At 48.8% G+C, this 19,819-nt stretch overlaps 1 protein-coding gene across 3 annotated transcripts in view; it reads right to left on the reverse strand.

The window, feature by feature from the left end:
* The window catches only part of MYO19 (myosin XIX), a 152,479-nt gene that overhangs the window by 16,415 nt on the left and 116,245 nt on the right, over positions 1-19,819 (reverse strand). The gene's annotated exons all lie outside the window — the stretch shown is intronic.

Below are 19,819 nucleotides of genomic sequence, written 5' to 3' on the forward strand. Positions count from 1 at the left end.
GAGGAGAAAAGAACTTTGTTTGGGGTGAGGTTCCCGGCCCTGCTGCCCTGCTCCGCCCTTTCGACCTCATCAGCTGAGACCAGCCTTTGCCTATAAAGACGCCGCTGCTGCGGCATTCCTACGAGGAAAGGAGAGGAGAAAAGAACTTTGTTTGGGGTGAGGTTCCCGGCCCTGCTGCCCTGCTCCGCCCTTTCGACTTCATCAGCTGAGACCAGCCTTTGCCTATAAAGACGCCGCTGCTACGGCGCGTAGCGTCCGCCGGCGCGACGTCTAAGCCGCGCGCCGTCAAAGGGGCGCGCGACTTAATTTCGACTTGCTTTCGACGGCTGGAGAAGTAATCAGTAAAAGTTGGGGAATATCTTTTCGAAACTCCCAACCTCCCAGAGGACCAGAGGATCTCTATAAGGAAATCTAGTGAGGTAAGAGCCCTCTTAATTTGACTTTTCACTAATGCCTCATACTAAACGCAAGGGGCGTTTGCGTATGGACTCCTCTATACCAGCGCAACCCCCCCTAATGCAACAAATGATAGAGGGGTTTTTCTCACCAGCAGCAGTTTCAACACCGGGAGCTGGGTCCGTTGAGGGTATAGGAGGTGAGCAAAACCATACCCTCCTGGACATTCAGACTTCTCTAAGCCCCGGAGCACCTCAAACGCCTTCACACCCAGCCCTAGGACACATCCAAAGTTCAGCTCATGAGAAGCATTTGTCAGAATGCATGCTCATGAACTTAGAGGAGGATCTGGGAAGTGTTCCTGATAAGGGAAAAAAACCATCAGAACGATGTGAAGAAGACCTGGCAACAGAAATGTTAAAGATCTCAGAGGTTTGCCAGGAAGGGGGGGGGCCATCTGATCTCAATATGGAGAAAATAGTACAACCTGAAGTGATCACGTTGGATACTATTTGGAAGGCCATAATGACTATGGATAAATCTATAACATTGTTAACTAAATCTATAAATGCATCTAATAATAAAGTGAAGGATATTGACTCTGTAGTTGATACCCATGAAGTAAAGATTAATGAGATTTCAAATCAGTTAACATCGATAAAGGAAATTCAGGTTAATCTGATTAAGTCAGATGAGTTAATGAAAAGAAATTATGAAAGAATTGAGAATAGGTTGAGATATTTAAATTTGAGATTGTTAAATTTCCCAAGTATGAAATTAATCTCACCTAAAGAACAACTTAAGAAATACTTGGTGAATGTTCTTTCAATACCATTGGAAAAAATTCCTGTTTTTTCAAAAATATATTTTGTCTCTAATAAGGGACTTAGCAATGAACTTAGGGTAGCAGATGTTAATATAGAAACAGATTTGACAGCTTTTCTTGAGGCACCCTCTGAAGAACAAATAGAATTCAGAGGGACATTATTAGTATCCTTTGTGAATGAAATGGATAGAGACATGATTTTGAGAACATTTCTTCTGAATCGTGAAAAAAAATATTATGATCAAAAAATATGGATCTATCCAGATCTTACAAAGGATACTCAGGCAAGAAGAAAAAAATTTGTAGTAATGATGCAAGAGGCCAAATCATTAGGAATTCCAGTGGTCATTAAATATCCATGTAAATGTACATTTTCTTACAAGAATAACAAATATGTTTTTTATGAACCTGAGCATTTAAGGGTTTTTATAGATAAATGCAAAAGCGAGACTGATGACACCCAAGCTATTTGAGGAATAAGTTAAAGATAATCTGCTTTATATTTCCTACTGTTTGGAAATTAGTATAATACTTTATGGATGCTCATGTTTAATCCTGGTGGTCCTTTTTGCTTTATAAATATGAGACAGTAGAATGGTTTATACTAGAATGTGGATATATTCTTATTTGTATTTCTTCTGTAAAGATGTATGAAAACAGACTATGTTATAAACTATTTCATGTTTGTTAAGTCAAGGCAAATATATAAATAAATGAAAAAAAAAAAAAAAAAAAATTTTCTATCCACAGGCAAGCAGCAGCTCTGCAGGCAATATTCGGACTTCAGACTTGTTCGGCAAAGGAAAATTGATTCTTACCTGCTAATTTTTGTTCCAGTTCAGTCCAGACCCCTGGGTTTTGCCTCCCTGCCAGCAGATGGAGACAGAGAAAATTTCACTGACACTGTACATAACCCAAAGTGCCACCTCCAGTCCCTCAATATTGATCTGTACCCAAACCAAGATAGCAGCAACAACCATAAATTTCTAAGCAAATTCCCTCCCCTCCAACGAGCCGGAGGAAGATGAAGTTTCCTAAAAAAACAATGGAAAACTCTTTTCCCAAATTTAACATAATCGATCCGCATTGAAAACCTCCAACAACTCTGCACTATATACAAAGCAACAGTATGAGTGGCGGATTCTCACCCCCAGTAAAATCGGCAGGTCTCTAGACTGATCTGTGGAACTACAGGAACGAAAATTGGCAGGTAAGAACCAATTTTCCTTTCCCTGTACATACCCGGATCAGTCCAGACTCCTGGGATATACCAAAGCTTCCCTAACCGGGGTGGGACCTGGAGAACTCCGCTCATAGAACACTCTCGCCAAAGCACATGGAAGCTGCAGCCCCGACATCCAAGTGATAATGCCTAGCAAAAGTGTGCAATGACTTCCCAGTAGCCATCAAGCAAATTTTATGCGGAGACACCTGTTGTAACTCAGCTGAGGAAGTCACCTGAAAACGCATAGAGTGCGCCCTTAAACCCCCCGGCAGCGGGCACTCTTTAGAAATGTAAGTCGATTAGATCACTTTCTTCATTCACTGCACAATTGTAATCTTAGAAGCTTTACTTCTCTTCTTTGGACCACTCCACAGTAGAAAGAGATGATATGATCTACAAAGATCCGATCTATGTAAATCATAAGTGACCTTTAGATACCTCAATAATGCATGCCTCCCATCCAAGAGCCTAAGCTCCCCCACAAGAGATGTAGAGGAATACAAATCCGGAAAAGCTGGAAGCTGCACTGTCTAACTAAGATGGAACACCAAGACTATCTCAGGCAGAAAAGAAGGCACCATGCATAAAGATACCCCCGAATCAGACATCTGTAGAAAGGGATCTCGACACGACAGCACTTGGAGCTCCGAAATCCTCCTGGCTGAACACAGCCACCAAGAAAACCTCTTTAAGAGTCAAGTCCTTAGCCGTAGCGCTCTTTAGTGGTTCAAACCAAGCTTCACAAAATCCTCTAAGGACTAGATTCATATCAGAGACGGACAAATGTTTCGCACCCACGGACGCAAGTTCTTAGCTCCTCAAAGGAACAGTATAACATCCAGATTTGCAAACAGAGGATACCGTTGCACCTTACGCAGGAGGAAACCCAATGTCACTACCTGGACTCTCAGAGAGTTAAAGGCCAGTCCCTTGACCTGAACCTTCCTGTAGAAAAGCCAAAATATGCAACACCATAGCCTGAACCGGCTGAGGCTGCACTCGGTCAACAGCAGACCAGGACTCAAAGATCCTCCAAATTTGCAAATACATCAAGGATGTAGAAGGTTGCCCAGTTTGCAATAAGGCGGAAATAACCTCTTAAAAGCAAAGCTGCGAGACACAAGTGAGCTGCCTGACCCGAAAATATTTGGCCCTGGTGGAAAAGAGTTGACCAATGTCTGAATCTCAGGGGTCCATCTATGGCCATATTGATCTCTTGGACATTTCTCTATCTTCCATAATCCCTTGTCCACCAGAGGCCACACAGGGAAGACAAAGAAGAATCCTTTGAGTCCACAGCAGCACCAGAGCTCAGATTCTTTCCATACCGTGTTCTGTTCAACAGCTGTAAAACTGCGATGGCTTGGTGTTCTCTTTGGTCGGGATACCCCTATCTTTTGTGAATGAGACATCACTGCCTCCGACAGCTCCCATTCCCCAGAGTCTAACTTTCTCTGACTCAGAAAATCTACCTTAACATTGTTCACTCTGAGATATAAGACACTGTCAGCCGCTCCAAGTTCTGCTCTGCCCAGAGAATCAAATCCCGGGCCTCTCGAGCCACTGCCTGATTCTTGGCTCCGCCTTGATGGTTGACATAGGCCACGTCGTCACATTGTCTGATAGGATCCATACTGGATGGCTGCATAACCTTGGCAGACAGGCAAGCAACGCAAAATGCACTTCTCTTGTCTCTAACCAATTGATAAGATCATGAGGCCTCCTGTTTCGACCACTGGCCCTGTGCAGACTGATCTTACCACACCATCCTCCATCTAAAGAGGCTTGCATCGGCAAAGGAAAATTGGTTCTTACCTGCTAATTTTCGTTCCTGTAGTACCAAGGATCAGTCCAGACTGCTGGGTTATGCCTCCCTTCCAGCAGATGGAGTCAGAGAAAAGCTGAAAAGCACCCCCTAGATAACCTAGTGTGCTACCTACGATCCTTCAGTATAATCAATATCAAAGCAGAATGAAGTAAATTTAATAACCAATGACTATATCCAAACTTTAACCTCGAAAGAAAACCAGAACATGTGAAAAAACAACCACTACGTAGAGGCATAGTATAGGTGCACCATCTTCGAAAAAGTCTGTAAAGAGAAAAAACACAAGTAGCTGAGCGGACTCTCCATATATATACCCATGGGTTGGCATGTGGACTGTTCCTTGGTACTACAGGAACGAAAATTAGCAGGTAAGAACCAATTTTCCTTTCCCTGTACGTACCAGGATCAGTCCAGACTGCTGGGATGTACCCAAGCTGCCCTAAAAGGGGTGGGACCCGGAGAGTCCGGCTCGAAGCACACTGCTGCCAAAAGAATCCACTTGTGGGTCCTGGACGTCCAAACGGTAATGCTTAGCAAATGTGTGCAAAGATTTCCAAGTGGCTGCCCGGCAAATCTCTTGAGGTGACACACATTGGCTTTCTGCCCAGGAAGCCGCCTGCGACCTGATGGAATGCGCCTTGAGATCATCTGCTACTTGCCGCCCATGACAGATGTAAGCCGAGGCGATAGCCTCTTCCAACCAGCGGGCAATCGTCATCTTAGAAGCCTTACATCCCTGTTTAGGACCGCTCCATAAGACAAACAGATGGTCAGATAATCGAAAGGGATTAGTCACCTCCAAATACCTCAAAAGAATCCGGCAGACATCCAATCTCCGCAGATCCCGGGCCTGAGGAGAATTCCGATCCACGTCCGGAAAGGCCGGCAACTCAACTGTCTGGTTGACATGAAAAGCCGAAACCACCTTTGGCAAAAAGGAGGGCACCGTCTGAAGCGAAACCCCAGAGTCTGAAATTTGCAAGAACGGCTCCCTATAAGACAAAGCTTGAAGTTCGGAAACCCATCTGGCCAAACAAATAGCCACGAGAAAAACCGTCTTGAGTGTTAAATCTTTCAACGTAGCCCATTTGAGAGGCTCAAAGGGGGAACCGCAAAACCCACGGAGAACCAAATTCAAACACCCGCACTGGCGGGTGTAAGTGCTTAGCTCCCTTCAAAGTGCTTAGCTCCCTTCAAAGTACGGACTACATCCGGATGGCCTGCTATAGGAGAATCATCAATCTTACCTCTCAAACAGCCTAAGGCTGACACCTGGACCTGGAGCAACTGTACGCCAAACCCTTCTTCAAGCCTTCCTGCAAAAAGGCAAAGATGTGAATGATAGAGGCCTGCCGCGGGGACACCTTCAACCCGCTGCACCAAGAATCAAAGACCTTCCAAACCCGAACATAAGTGAGGGAAGTAGAAGTCTTTCGTGCCCGAAGTAGAGTGGTAATCACAGCCTCCGAATAGCCTTTCTTTCTCAATTGCTTCCTCTCATAAGCCAAGCCGCGAGACAAAAGCGAGCCGCCTGATCGAAAAATACGGGACCCTGGCGCAGTAACTTCGATAGATGACCCAGACGTAAGGGGCCAAGGTGGAAACACATACAAGAGAATGTCGGGGGCCATGGGAGGGCCAGGGCATCCACTCCTTCCGATCCGTGCTCCCATCTGTGGCTGAAAAAACAAGCTGCTTTGGTGTTCAGACGAGTCGCCATCAAATCCAGCCGAGGAGTCCCCCAATGGCGCCACACGAGCTGCATCGCCTCCTCGGACAGTTCCCATTCACCAGGATCTAGTTGTTGACGACTGAGAAAATCCACCTGGACATTATCCACGCCGGCTATGTGAGATGCCGCTATGTGACCCAGATGACGTTCTGCCCAGGACATTAGCTTGTCTGCCTCAGAGGCTACCGGTCGACTCCTTGTTCCTCCTTGCCGGTTTATGTAAGCCACGGTGGTCGCGTTGTCGGAGAGAATCTGTACCGCCCGTTGCCAAACTATCGGAAGAAAGTGTCATAGCGCTAAACGAACTGCTCTAGTTTCCAAGCGATTGATGGACCACTTGGACTGCAGAGGTGTCCACTGGCCCTGTGCCACTCACGATTGACAGACTGCCTCCCACCCGGAGAGGCTGGCATCTGTTGTCACGATTAGCCACTGTGGAGTTTACAGGTCCACACCCCGAAGTAAGTAATCCGATACCAACCACCAATCCAGGCTGGCCCAGGCGGGCTCCTGTAATGGCAAGGGTAGATGGAACTCCTCCGATTTGGGATCCCAACGGGAAAGCAACGCTCTCTGCAATGGTCTCATATGCGCAAAGGCCCAAGGCACCATCTCCAGGGTAGACGCCATAGAACCAAGAACTTGCAAATAATCCCACACCATGGGCAGTGGGAGGGGGCCAATAGACGGCGATCTTGAGCCATGAGCTTCTCCATCCTCAACAGAGGCAGGGAAACCTTGCCCGCAGCCGTGTCGAAACGAGTTCCCAGAAACTCCAATACTTGAGAGGGGACCAGTTTGCTCTTGTCGTAATTGACTATCCAGCCTAGTGACTGTAGACGGTGTAAAACAGACTGCACTGCCGCCTTGCAAAGCTCCGCTGATTTCAATCGAATGAGCCAGTCGTGCAGGTATGGATGCCCTCGCGTCTAAGGCACACTGCGACAACTACCATCACCTTGGTGAAGACTCGGGGAGCCATCGCCAGTCCAAACGGAAGAGCACAAAACTGGAAGTGCTCCCCCAGAACCATGAATCTCAGGAACCGCTGATGATGCGCTTGGATTCCTATGTGAAGGTAAGCTTCTGTCAGATCCAAGGAGGCCAAAAATTCGCCTTTGTGCACGGCCGCAATGACCGAGCTCAGCATCTCCATTTGAAAACGGGGAACTCGCAACGCCTTATTGACTTCCTTTAAATCCAAGATGGGGCGGAACGAGCCCTCCTTTTTGGGGACTACGAAGTAAATGGAGTGCCAACCGGTCCGACATTCATCTGGCGGGACCAGGACAATCGCTCCCAGGGCCTTCAACCGAGACAGGGTTTAAAGAATCACCTGATGTTTTAGTGGTGCCCCGCTGGGAGACACAAGAAACAGATCCCGAAGAGGCCGAGCAAAATCCAAAGCGTAACCGCGATTTATAATATCTAGTACCCATTGGTCCGATGTGATTTTGACCCATTCCTCACGAAACAGGGAGAGCCGGCCCCCTATCCTCGATATGGAGGAACGGGTCGGCGCACCTTCACTGGGAAGGCTTGTTAGTGGCGAAACCCTGAGAGGAACCTCTGTGTGGAGGCCGCCTGCCTTGAAAGGAATGCGCCCATGTCTGTGACTGTACTGATGTCTGCCGAGGGGCATAAGAGGCATTCCTGCCAGAAGGAAAGCAACGCTGACCTCGGAAAAGACCTTGGGAGGCACTAAAGGGCCAAGACTATCTGGGCTTGTCCTCAGGCAGTTTGTAAACCTTGTTGTCCCCCAAGGCCTTAATAAGTTGGTCAAGATCTTCTCCAAACAACAGCTTCCCCTTGAAAGGAAAGGAACCTAACAGACTTGGATGAGGCATCAGCCGACCAATTACGGAGCCACAGCAGCCTCCTCGCAGAAACCGCGGATGACATGGTACGTGCAGAGGTATGGAGAAGATCATATAACGCATCCGCCGTATAGGCAACCGCCAATTCCATGTGGTTCGCGTGCTCCGTCTCCCCTGGGGGGAGTTCCTGGGATGTGAGCAGCTGCTGAATCCAGCGGAGGGTAGCCCTTTGCATAAGGCTGCTGCGGATACCTAAAAAATCCGCTTGAGCAAAATTTCCAGCTTTCGATCTTGAAGATCCTTAAGAGCCGCTCGTCCCGTGACGTGAATCGTGGTATGCTTAGCTATGGCTGTGACAGCCGAGTCCACCTTCGGAACCTTAAGAAGATCCAAGGTTTCCCTTGGAAGCGGATAAAGTTTTTCCATGGCCCTGCTGACTTGCAAGGTGGCTTCAGGTGCATCCCATTCCCAGGACAAAATTTGGAAAAGCTGGGCGTGGTTTACGCAGCCGATGAAAGCGGACGCATAGCTCTTGAGCTCCGCTCCCCCACGAGCCCGCTACCCACTAAAAAGGCAGCGATTCGGGTAGATTTTTCTTCATACTTGCCTGGAAGACTTGCACTCAGGGTCCGCATACCTTTTTTGATGGCCTCCAAGCGAAAACCAGCCGATCTTCGGCAATTTTCATACAATAAACTACCGCCGGATCCGGAGCAAGATGGCGCCTCTGACGGCGAGTTCAGCGCGGGGGACGGTGAGGAGGCCGAGGAAACGCACGCGACTGCGCCCGGCGGGGCTGCTACCTCGACAGCTGATTACCTTACAAGAACAGAGGTACGGCAATGGTTTATGGACCTCAGAAAGGATATGAGGCAACATAAACAGGATATTATGGCGTCTGTAGCAGACTTAAAAGAAGATTTGGCGGCTATGGGGCGCAGGGTCGATGACGTAGAGACCCGGGTTGAATCTCATGGCGAGGCCCTCAACTCGCTACAAACTCAGGGCACCCAATATCAAACTGATATTCTAGAGCTGCAGGAGAAAATTGAGGACCTGGAAAACAGAAACAGGAGGGCTAATCTTCGTATAAGGGGAGTACCTGAAACTCCTGAATTTTCAGACGCTGCGCTTGTTGCTACCCAAATTTGCCAGCATTTGCTCCTTGGAAGCCTGGCTAGCACAGCTACCTCACAGGCTGACCCCCCTGAGGTGCGCTTGGAGCGGGCACACCGCGCGCTGGGTCAGCGCCGGGACCAGCAGCCACGTGACTTAGTCATCTGTTTCCATAGCTTTTTGATAAAGAAAAGGGTGTATGCTGCTGCTCGCTCACAGAAGGAAATACAATGGCGCAATCTGCCCATCTCAGTCTTTCAAGATCTTGCGCCCGTTACCCTTCAGAAAAGGTATGCCTTGCAAGAGGCCACAGCTGCGTTGCGCTCCAAGGATATAAAGTACCGTTGGACTTTCCCTTTTGGACTGCTTTTTCAGGCTCAAGGAGTTACCTATAGGATTAAAACACTGGCTGATGCCGCAGAAGCCTTTCAAAAAGCACAAATTCCGACTACTTTTCAGGTCCCCAAGATGGTGGCTCCCCTGGGTAAGCTGGATGCCACCCCTCGATGGCAACGTGCAGATAAGGGGGGAAAGAGACTGCGGAGGCAGTCGGATGTTCGTCGCTCCCCACAGAAGGACCTAGGGTGAACTCTCATTTGGACCAGTATTTTCTACGCTTGTGGGTTTCACTTCTGTGTTGCTGCTTTATAACAGAGGTGTGGATCTGATGCTGTTCTTGGACTGACTTTTTTCCAGAGACATTGTCTTATTACCCTGTCGAGTTGAATGTGTGGTTTCTTCTGGCACACTACATTTTTGTTATGAATGTGGGTTTCTTGCACAGGTTCTTGTTTTGTGCATACATTAGGCTGCGGGCTAGGGGGAGGGAGGGTTTTGGGGGTTTGTAACTGCTGTATATCGGGAGACCACGGCTCCCATTTTCTGTGTATCCCTGGGGCGGATGATGGGATACGGTGTAATTCCGGGAACACACACGGGGGCATTTGTTCTTTCTTTGTTATTCTGGATGGTGGGGGATTGGATGGGGGTATCTCCTTTTTCTTTGGTTGTGCAATGGGTTGGGGAATTCTCATTATCTTTCTTGGTTTGCTGTTTCCCTATGACCAATGGCTACTAAGATTCTCTCACTTAATGTGAAGGGGCTGAACACCCCGCGAAAGCGTTCGTTACTTGCTAGGGAGCTCCAGCGTCATAAAGTAGGAGTAGCTTTCCTGCAGGAGACTCATGTGCGCAAACACCATGAGCGGCTGTTGTCATTTCCAAACTTTTCCACTGCATGTTGGGCGGCTAGCTCAAAGGATCACAAGTACGTGGGAGTGGGAATACTGATTTCTAATACCTGTGTGCATGAAGTCTTGCTCACCATTTCCGACCCTCAGGGCAGGTACATTTTTCTACAGATGGGCTCCAGTGTTATTTCTCTCCTTAACGTTTATTTCCCCAACACGGGTCAGGTGTCGTTTCTTAGTTCCCTTGACCGTCTTTTACAACAACATTTAGAGGGGGACCTTGTCCTGGGTGGCGATTTCAACGCCACCTTGTTCCCTAAGTTGGATCACAGTTCTGGCGCAGGGCTAGCCACTAGATTTCGTACTAGATGGTGTCGCTTCCTGACCAAATGGTGTGTTGTTGATATTTGGCGTCAACGCTACCCACATTCCAGATCCTACACCTTTTACTCTACTCCTCATGGCAGCTATACTAGAATCGACTATTTATTTGTTTCAGTGCAGATTCAGGCCCGAGTACTTCAGACGGGGATAGACCCCATTACCTGGTCTGATCATGCTCCCATATGGATTGAGGTTGCCCTCCAAGATTCAGATCAAGGGTACCGGCCATGGCGACTCAACGAGAGTCTTCTTAAAGATCAGGGGTTTCTCACTAAACTGGAATCCCATTTGCAACATTACTTCCAGGAGAATACTACTGAGGGCACTGGTCCTTTGCTTTTATGGGAGTGTTCTAAGGCTGTCATGAGGGGACACTTTCTGTCGCAGGCTGCTCATTGTAATAAAACTAGGGCCCTTTCTAGGCTTACATTACTATCCGACCTGGAAGCCTTAACTAAGCAACACATTGCCACTTCCTCTCAATCAGTCTATCGACGCATATTACACATTAAGAGTCAAATTAGCTCTCTGGACGATGAAGCTATCAGTCACCGTCTCCTTTTATTGAAGCAACAGTTTTTTGAAGGGGGTAACAAGGCGGGGCGCTATCTTGCGCATAGGCTGCGTGCAGCCCGGGCCAAAACAACTATTGAGAAATTAGATTTAGGGACTGGGTCTCCCATCACCACCTCGGATGGTATTCGGCAAGCTTTTACTAAATTTTATGCCCAGTTGTATGCCTCTGACGGCATGGTGACTGACACTGCTATCGATGACTATCTCCGCTCGGTCCAGTTACCCACTCTCACGGACTCGCAGAGGGCATATCTAGACAAACCCATTGATCAGGACGAGGTCCTTCAGGCTATCAAACGCTTGAAGCCAGGCAAGGCCCCAGGCCTCGACGGATTCACGGGCACCTACTACCGCAAATTTGCACATATATTAGTGGGTCCTTTAACGGACGCTTTTAACTCTCTCTTACAGGGTGCCTCTCTCGGTAGCGATTCCAATACCGCAGGTATAACAGTGCTTCCCAAGCCGGGTAGAGATCCCACTAAATGTAGCTCTTACAGACCCATTTCGCTAATTAACATAGACCTTAAATTGTTGGCCAGAGTTCTAGCTGTACGGCTTAATGGGGTCTTGCCTAACTTAGTGCACAATGATCAAGTGGGTTTTGTACCAGGCCGCCTGGCGGCGGACAACGTCAGGAGGATAGTGGACATTATTGATTTGGTACACATTCATCGACAGCCAGCGGTCCTTCTCTCATTAGACGCCGAGAAGGCTTTTGATTTGGTTCACTGGCCCTTCTTATTTAAAACTTTGCAGTCCATGGCATTTGGCTCCTCATTTATGTCCTGGCTGGCGAAATTATACGACCATCCATCGGCTCGGGTAAAGGCAAATGGGGGTTATGGTACATCCTTTTCCATTAATCGGGGAACAAGACAGGGGTGCCCGCTGTCTCCTCTCTTGTTCGCTCTGTTCCTGGAACCTTTCACAACGACCGTTAGGGAATCCAGGGACATAGTGGGGATACAAAGGGGCGATCGTCATTTTAAAATCTCCCTTTTTGCGGATGATGTGATGTTCACCCTTACTGATCCGGAAACATCACTTAGAGGTGTTATGACAGAGCTGGGTCGGTTCACTGCTGTATCCGGCATGAAAGTGAACTATGATAAATCAGAACTTCTCAATTTAACTCTATTACCTTCAGAGGCACATCTGTTAGAACAAGCCTTTCCGTTTAAATGGGCCAAGCCTGCCTTGAAATATCTGGGGGTTCGTTTGGGATCTTCCAACAGTCAATTATTCTCCCTGAACTATGACCCTCTCATAAAAAAAATACTGCAGGATTTACGCAGTTGGCAGAATCAAATGCATTCCTGGTTGGGCCGCCTGGCTGTCATTAAGATGAATGTTCTCCCCAGATTTTTATACTTTTTTACAACTATTCCCATTTACTTACCCACCAGTGTTCTCAAACAATGGCAACGAATTTTGTGTAGCTATATTTGGCGCAAGCGACCTCCGAGGGTGGCGCGGAACACGTTGTATCGTCCGAAACTCAGGGGGGGTGTTAACTTACCAAATTTGTTATGGTATTATTCAGCTGCACAACTGCGAGCTCTGGTTGCTATCCATCGCACTAGTGACATACCACAGTGGGTGCATTTAGAGCAATCCCTTCTCGGGGATTTTCCCCTCTCTGCGCTGCCCTGGCAACCTAAAGTAACTTGGGGACCACTCCTCTATCTTCCATTTGCGCTCCGCACGACTCTTCGTGTTTGGCACACTTGGAAACTTGCGCTTGTAGGTCCTGAGAAATACACCACAATGACCCATATGCGTTCTAACACAGTATATTCTATCCAGGATAACTCGGCGGCCTTGACTCAGTGGGCGTCTAGGGGCATTACTCGTCTGTTCCATGTCCAACAGCTAGGGTCTCTTATGACTCGCGACCAGCTTAGCTTAAAGTACACCTTGCCTGCGATAGACTTTTTGCATTCTGCTAAGCTGTACTATTTTGTTCAGCGGGGACTTCGTGGACGTTACTTAACATTAAAGGGTTCCCTCTTTGAAAACTATTGCAGGAATGCAGCCACCATACGAGGGGTTATCTCTAAAGTGTATGGCATTCTTAATGGAATGGCAAGGGATCCCCCCCGCCATCGTGGTCTGTGGGACTGGGACTTTCAGTGTCAACTGGATGATCAGGATTGGGATGCTATATATATTAATGCTCATAAATGCTCCGTGTCGGTGGGTCTACAGGAAAACTGTTATAAACTTATATATAGGTGGCATTACACTCCGGTCCGATTACATAAATTTCGCCCATCCCTATCGGACTGCTGCTGGAGGAGGTGCGGGATTACTGGCACCTATTATCATCTCTGGTGGGAATGCCAGAAGATTGTTCTAGTCTGGCGGGAGGTGTTCGATTGGTTGTCCACGTTTATTCCGGACCCGATAGAAGCTGAGCCTTGGCATGTGCTCTTAGGCCTTCCAGTTCCCGGACACAACAAACACACTCAGAGGTTTTTGACATGTTTTTATTGCTGTGCGCTCTGAAATTGCATTACACTGGAAAGGGGCCACAGTGCCGAGCCTGGCTAAAATACAACATAGGTTACACACATTTTATCAACTCAGTAGACTTACTGCTGTTCTTAGGGATCGCATGGGTATTTTTGAGAAAATATGGGAACATTATGTTCACTGGCTTGGCTCTCAGGCACTTCCAGCTCCCCATGTCCCTTGCCCTTGAGCGTCTATATGGCTCTTTGGCGCTTGCTGGTGTTTATCGGACTTTGGTATTTCCCTACCCTTTCTCATGTACCTACGTGCTCATTTAGTTTGGGGTACCTCACTCCGGATACCCTGGGAAATTTTTCCTCCAACTGTTGTCCTACTTACTCTTCTCCCTTTCTAATCCTTCTACTTTTACTCTCCTTTTACCCTCATTTTTCCTTTTTTTTGCCTAATTGTATTTCGATGTCCCGATGTGTGTGTGGGTGGGTGGGGGGTGGGTTTTGGGGAAGGGATATACTTATACACTGTATAAAATTGGTCAATTGAGGTTTTGTCTTTCTGTGCATGGCATTTCACGACTTCATTTGTATCTGGGTTCTGATCCATGTTCCAGGTTTTTGTTCTGTTTTTCTGCTATGTTGCGGCTTTGATTGACAATAAAACTTTTATATACAAAATTTGGAAAAGCTTTGCATGTAAAGGAAAAGTCTGAGGTGGATCGCAAAGTCCTGATAACACCAAATCCCCCGGTGAAGAATCAGACACCGCCTGCGGAGTCGGGATCTCCAGCTCCTGAAGAACATATGGGATTAACTGATCCAGTTCCTCCTTACGGAACAGGTGGAGCACCTGTGGATCATCTCCCTCCAGCGGGGCGGAACTATCCACATCATCACCCGTGTCTAAGGTGGAGGGGTCCTGCGGCGGGCAGGGAGTGGAGGGCCCAGAAAAACCTCCAAACGGAGCCGAGGGAGGAAGCCGAGGTCCAAGGCCCCCCCCTTGGGTCCACAGCCGGCCTAAATTGCTTTGCTGGGACCGGATACTGCGCATCCCAGTCAGCCTCTGCTTCCAGATATGCCCTATGGAGGAGCAACACAAATTGGGACGAAAATGGGTGCTGTCGCTTTAAGCCCCCCCCCCCCCCCCCCCGGAGGTAGAGTGAGGGGAGGGTCTGTCTGCCTGCCGATCGCGGGTTCGTTGAGGGCTCAAAGCCGGCGGGGATAGAGGAGAGAGATCTTCTCCACCTGAATCTGGCACGGCATCTGAAATTGGAGCAGGCAAGATGGCCGCCGCTCCTGAGCTGCGGGGAGAGGAGGCAGGCCTCTGCTTGCGATCCGCCGAATCGCTCCCCGAACCGCGCGATCACGGCAGGGAGCCCCCCGCTTCGAATCTGGCCTCCACGAAGGTCCCTCACCCCCGGGAATACACTGGGAGCACAGACCTCCGCTCGAGAGCCGAGACACCGGTTCCCCACAAGCCCCGCAGCACGAACCACGCGGCATGATTAGCGTGCGAAAAAGGGAGAAGGCAGCCGGGTGAAGGATTTCACCCCTTCCGGAGACCCGGGAGAGATGGCAGGCTAGTGCTGAACAACCGCCGGTAAAAATAAGGGCTGGTTGATTTATCACCGCGGTCTTTGTTTTTTTTTTTAATTCAACCAGCCAGCAGGGGCAAAGAGAAAACTTCCCTGCATGAAAACAGCACCCTCCAGAGGAAAAGGTATCGTCTCTGGGATGAAAGGGGGGGGGGGGGGGGGAAAGAGTGACCGGCCCACCGATTAATACTCCCCCCAACTCACCGGGCAGTAGCCCTATCTCTGGGAAAGAATGGCATTAGGGCATTGCCCTGCCTTGCCTGCCCTTCAAACTGCTCACAAGTAGCTGGCAGGATTTTTTTTTTTTTTTTTTTTTAATCAGATTGATCTAGCCAAAGGAATATCCCAAAAATCAAACCTGTCAACCCAGTTAGCTACTAATTTGCCAAGGATCAGGACGGTAGATTATGTCTCTCTTTCATCTGTTGGAGTCAGAGAGATACTGAAGGATCGTAGGTAGCACACCAGGTTATCTAGGGGGTGCTTTTCAGCTTTTCTCTGACTCCATCTGCTGGAAGGGAGGCATAACCCAGCAGTCTGGACTGATCCTGGTACGTACAGGGAATGGCTATTACCCAATTCGGAACCTCCATTTCCACACCTTGCTCAAGATTGGTGAAAGTAAGCCACAAGAAAAGACTGTACCTGGCTTCCACCTCTAACAGAAGAGGAAGATGAAACTCTTTCAATAACAGATTAGCAGGACAGAAGAGCCCCCTGAAGAGACCACATATTCGAGAATGCCCAATGCATTAAGCTCCAGCAGAAGCCTAATCTGACTGCAATTTCGGCAATCTCTCTCCATGAGAAACACTCTCTCCGCCAGCATATCAAACTGAGCTCCCAGATATTCCAGAGTTTGAAAGACGACTAAATGACTCGTTGCTAGGTTCACCACCCATCCTAGAGTTTTCAAACGCATCGGTAACTTTTGTACTGATTGTTGACAGAGGTCTTCCGATTTTGTATGAATGAGCCAGTTATCCAGATATGGATGTACCAACACTCTCCTTTTGCATTGCGGCTGCCCCCACCACCATCACCTCTGTGAAGGTACATGGAGCTGTCACCAGCCGAAGGGAAAAACTCAAAATCAAAAATGTTCCCTTAGGACCATGAACCGCAGGAATCTCTGGTGCTCCGCCTTGATGACTATGTGAGGAATTTGCCTTGGTAAAGGCGAGAGATGCCAAGAACTCTTCCTTAGGTACTGCCGCTATGATGGACCTCAGAATTTCCATGCGGAAATGGGAAACCTCAAAAGCTGCATTTACCTTCTTTAAATCCAACATCTTTTGAATTGGATACAGGGGGGAAAAGCAGGACACTTAACTTAAAATTGAACTTCTGCCATACTAAGCATGTTCAGGGTCTGAGCCAACAAACTCAGCAAAACATCTCTATGGAAAAAGAAAAAATCTGAGCAGAGTCCGAATCGGCTCTCAATCATATGCAATTTCTCCCTCTTCTAGAGGTGAGAATGCCAATTTCCCATCGGAATCCTCTGATGTCTCATGATCCACATTCTCTTGAATATTACCAGGGCCAGCCTCCCTGTGGCATTTGCCCGCCATGACTGACAAATGGGAGGCCTGAGCACGCGATCCCTACATAGTAGGTTGCTTCGCCTTCACTGGGTGCCCCTGCAGAAAGGTCTGCAGGCCCTGGAAACATTCCACCCATGAGGAGGATGAATCTATACCGGAACCCATAGGCCCAAACTTGCTCTCTCCAACCTCTCTCTCTTGGGGAAGCTTATGCCCTCGGGAACAAGGAAGGAAGAGAACTGACTGTTGCCTTGCATCGCACTTCACTCCCCTCCAAAGCCACCATAGGCCAAGGGAATGTCCCAACATGAGCAAAAGCTATAGTAGTCAAATCACTTTGAACATCTAAACAGTGCTGACACAAACGGAGAGAGAGTGAGGACTGATTTGCTATCAGATGGTAAGCCTCACAGATAGGAAGGTGCTTGGACCTGTTCGTCCCCGGCACCTAGCTTCTGAATTTCGGTTCTAGGCGGCCTCCTGCAAGCACAGCACCTGGGCATGTAAGCACAACCCCCTCCAGGATGCGTGAAAAACAAGATCATGGTCATACGCGCACAAGTACATGTGCAAATACGCATTCGTTTAGGCCGTGATCATATGTGCACAACTACCTGCGCAAATACGTGCTCCAGTCTAGATTGCGGCCTTATGCACACAAGTACCTATACAAATATGCGCTCTAGTCTAGATCGCAGACTTACATGCTCAAATCTAGGCCACGGCCTTACACACAGAGTTCCCTGTGCATGCAACTGCCATGCAGCGAGAATGCGAACACATCTAAGCACGTGGGAAAAGAACCACTGCCGCGGCCTACCACACAGCTAAGCAAAGCCTGCCTGCACCTTCCTGGGTTTAGGCCCAGATCCGTTCAACATCTGGCACCGAAAATCATCGAAGACCTGAAGAGCTTCTCAACAGCTCAGGCCCCTTGACTGGCCAAGAATTCCTGGAGACTGGGGCTGAGAGCCAGCATCCCCCACTGCTTGTTCCGCTAAAGAAGCTTTGCATATATAACCAGATTCCTCCTTGGTGCAAGTGCCTCTGAACCTCTTCGGGACAGGGAACTGCCAATGATAGTTGAGGAAGGGATTCCTCTGCCTCTCCCCCTGACGCTGCTAGAGAATTGAAAATGGCCATCAGGGACAGGGAAAGCCTCAGCGCTAGACCCAGTCACCCATGAGGCTTGTTCTACCAGTGCGGCCATGCTAGACGCAAATCCCAAACACCATGTCACTTTTGCCACACGTGCACACTGTTCCTCCCCGCCCCCACGGCACCAACAGCACCTCAATGGCAAGCAGGGGAACAGTCCCTCAGCACCATTCAGCCAACACCTGGTCTCCTTCACAGGCAAACGCTGTTGAAAACCCACATAACTGAGCTCCCCGAGCTGCTAAGTTAGCCCCCCCCCCCCCCAGAATCCCAATGCTGCACAGATTCCTCTAACTAGTTCCTTGTTTTTTAATTCTCTGAACAGAGAGAACAATGAACTAGTTAGAGGTAAATAAAGATACATAGAAACCAATACTTTCTTTCGGTGCAGAGGTTCAGGTTCTGTAGGTGTTCTGAATCCGGCCTAGCACCAGATATCCAGCTGCGGCGTTGGCTGGAAATTCCTGTTTACCTGAGCCAGCACTGAACTGTACTGCCATCTCGTGGGCCTTTTTAATCATGTACTGTAGTAATAAGAAGCACTGAACTGTACTGCCATCTAAAAGAAAATTACTTCTTACCTGCTAATTTCGTTCCTGTAGTACTAGGATCAGTCCAGACGGTGGGTTATGTCCCCCGTCCAGCAGATGGAGTCAGAGTAAAACTTCGAGGGTGCTGGTATATAAACTGGTGCACCCTCCTAGATCCTCAGTATCGAGAATATCAAAGCCAAGCCAGAAAACTGGACAGACCAAGGATGATGGATCAAGCATAAACTCAACCAAAGATTGAAACTGTGAACAAATTTATGCAACATGCAATAAGAACTGTTAAACATAACAACACACAGAAGACCACTACCCCCGAGAGGGAAGGAGCAGCGAGCAGAAGGACAGTAGAGAATAGTCGAGCAGGTTCATACCGGGTGGGCGTCTGGACTGATCCTAGTACTACAGGAACGAAAATTAGCAGGTAAGAAGTAATTTTCTTTTCCCTGTACGTACAGGATCAGTCCAGACGGTGGGATGTACCAAAGCTTCCCTACACCGGGTGGGTCCCTGAGAACCCTGCTCGAAGTACCCTGTCCCCAAATGAACCAGACTCCGTCATCGGTACGTGGAGACGGTAGTGTCTGGCAAAAGTGTGGAGAGACTTCCAAGTCGCCGCCCGGCAGATTTCTTGTATGGAGACGAGCTGAGACTCTGCATGGGAAGTTGCCTGAGCTCGCAACGAATGCGCCTTGATACCCACCGGAGGATCCTTCCCGGAACCAATGTAAGCAACAGCCACCGCCTCTTTAAGCCAGCGTGCGATGGTAGTCTTGGACGCCTGCCGGCCCTTTCTAGCACCCGACCAGAGTACAAAGAGATGGTCGGAGAGTCGAAAGTCATTCGTCACCTCCAAATAGCGAAGAAGCGCTCGTTTGACGTCCAGGCACCGAAGCGCCGCCGGGGCGTCCCCTGGGAAGGCTGGAAGTTCCACCACCTGGTTCATGTGAAACGATGAGACCACCTTAGGCAAGAACGAAGGAACCGTCCGCAGGGAAACCCCGGAGTCCGTGAACCGCAGGAAGGGCTCCCTGCACGACAGCGCCTGTAGTTCCGAGATACGCCTTGCCAAAGCTATTGCAACCAGGAAAATCGTCTTTAGGGTGACGTCTTTGATGGAAGCGTGACGCAAGGGCTCGAAGGGGAGCCCCCCCAGGGCTCTCAGCACCAAGTTGAGATTCCAGGAGGAACAAAGAGGACGCACCGGCGGCCGCAAGTGCTTAACTCCCCTAAGGAACCGGGATATATCCGGATGAGACGATGGGTCCGGTCTACCGGAGGCGCGAGCCAAGGACGCGAGGGCCGACATCTGTACTCGGAGCGAATTGTAGGAAAGACCCTTTTCCAGCCCATCCTGCAAAAACGCCAAGATGTGATGGCGGGAAGCTGCGGTCGCGAGGGCCCCCCGCG

Source organism: Rhinatrema bivittatum, chromosome 8 (assembly GCF_901001135.1).
Source record: "Rhinatrema bivittatum chromosome 8, aRhiBiv1.1, whole genome shotgun sequence".
Classification (NCBI taxonomy): domain Eukaryota; kingdom Metazoa; phylum Chordata; class Amphibia; order Gymnophiona; family Rhinatrematidae; genus Rhinatrema; species Rhinatrema bivittatum.